Source organism: Pteropus vampyrus, unplaced genomic scaffold (assembly GCF_000151845.1).
Source record: "Pteropus vampyrus isolate Shadow unplaced genomic scaffold, Pvam_2.0 Scaffold36, whole genome shotgun sequence".
In the NCBI taxonomy this organism is placed as follows: domain Eukaryota; kingdom Metazoa; phylum Chordata; class Mammalia; order Chiroptera; family Pteropodidae; genus Pteropus; species Pteropus vampyrus.
The window spans coordinates 10,669,860-10,672,029 of record NW_011888817.1 but is presented as its reverse complement, the minus strand read 5'-3'; positions in this window follow the sequence as shown (position 1 = coordinate 10,672,029).

The window sequence follows — 2,170 nt, the reverse complement described above, 5'->3', positions numbered from 1 at the left end:
CCTGTTCCTAGTACTCTCCAAGTATTTCTGGAATTCCTGGAGAGGTGAGTGGAGTCAGGGAGTGCCACGTGGTGGAAAAGCATTGGGTATTGGCTCCAGCCCGCCCTTAACTAAGTTTCCTTTTAAAATTTTTTAGGGAAAAATTCATGGAAGCTTCTGAGAATTCAATTCTCAGACATCCCAGGAAGGGGACTTCGGTGGTGGGCTTTGGCTATGTCAGAATGCAGCTCAGTAGAAGTCAACAAGGATTTTTGACATCACCATGTGCTGGGCAACATGTTAGATGGTGTTCTACATGCAATTTCTTTTTTAAATTAATACTTATTTTTATTAAAGTAATACATGTGCATGCTTTAAAAGCCAAATAATGCTAAAAGGCTCATGAACAAGGCAGCGATCCCTGTACCACCACCCCTCACAAACCCTCTCTGCTTCTCATAGGTAAGTAAGTCCTTCGATTCTCTTGGCTTTTTATCCCATGATTTACCTTCAGATTTCTAGATAATGATGGAAATTCCACCATCTCTTTAATCATCCATTTTAGATATCACCTAGTGACTTCCTACAATGATAAATGAAGAATTTAGCTCTATTCACATCCCTCTTTTCACCTCCATTCTCTCACTATAGTTATAACACGATTTAGGTTAAAATCATATTTTGATTTTAGGTTAAAATCATATTACGATCACATAAATATAGTTCCCTGCTGAGTAAATAACAATTTTTTTATTCATGGGAAGCTCAATCTTCCCATCCCCACCAACCACTATAAAACAACTCTCAATACAACTCTTGAATTTCCAACATGGTCAACATTGTCAGAATAACTGGTCATTTTCTTTTTCTCCAGGCCCTCCCAGCATCCCACTGACATACCTTCTATTTGAGGTCTCCAACTTCCTGTTCCATCTGGACTGGTCTGTGCTGGCTTCCCAGGCTCTGTTTCACAGCTCTGTTTTGAGCTAAGAACTTCCTCTTCCATCCCCTCAGGAGTCTCCTTAACCTGCCTCCTGCTGAGTTTCCAGTGGGTACCTATTTCCTGGAGCCCACATCTTCTGTCTCGGTTTCCTCGTCTTCGTGGAGCTCATCCTCCCTTAGCTTGCTGACAAAGTTGCAAGGAGGTAAGTTTTACGAGATTTTGCATATCTGAAAACTTCTTCGTTCTAACTTCACAGACACAAGTTTAGTTTTAGAATTCCAGGTTAAAAATCATTTTTACTCAAACCGATGACACCTTCGTCCCAGGGTCTTCTAGGTTACCATATTATTGCTGAGAAATCTGATGCCATTATGATTCTTGAATATTTGTATGTGGGTGGGTTTTTTTTTTTTTTGAAATTTTAAGAATCTTGCCTTTATCCCTGATAGTCTGAAATTTCACAGCAATATGCCTTGATGTAGATCTTTTTCATTCATTTTGCAGAGCACTGGTCTGAACCATTCCAACCGGGAAATTTTCTTATGTTTTTCTGTTAATACTTCCTCCCTGCTCTTTTCATTCTTCTGCTTACAACTCCTGTTAGCCAGATATTTGGCCTCTTGAACTGATCCTCTCATTTTCTTATGTTTTATCTCATAATCTATCCCATGTCTTTTTTGAATTCTCCTTTCCATGAGATCTCTGATGTTAGCTTCCAACTTTTTCACTTAAAAAAAAATCAGCAATCACTGTTTTAATTTCAAAAGCACTTTCTTGTTCTGATTTTTTAAAATAAGCATATAACATGCTGTCCTTATTTTAAAAATGTACTATCTTCTCTTATCTCCCTGAGAGTATTATGATCTGTCTCTCTTAGTTTCTTTTTGCCTTTGTTTTAATGTTTTTTGTTGCTGTTGTTGGAGATTGTCCATTCTTATTAAGCTTTGGGTCCTAAAAAAGTTGATTGGAAGCTCTTTGTGAAAGGGCATAATCATAGGGTAATTTTCATTGGTACCTCCAAGTGCCCTTGGGCAATTAAATTTCTTTGGCAGACCCTCCAAATTTCTGCCTCTTGGTTAAAGTCTAGATGCTGTCATTGGCTGTGTGTGTATTTCACTTAATCTTCACTTTCCATCTGGGCCCTCTTCTCCATAATCCTTATGCATGTTCTGCAAGTTTGCTCCAAAGAAAATGCCTCCTGTCTCCTATAGAATTGCCTGTGGCTCCTGGATTTGTGGGGCCAGGATA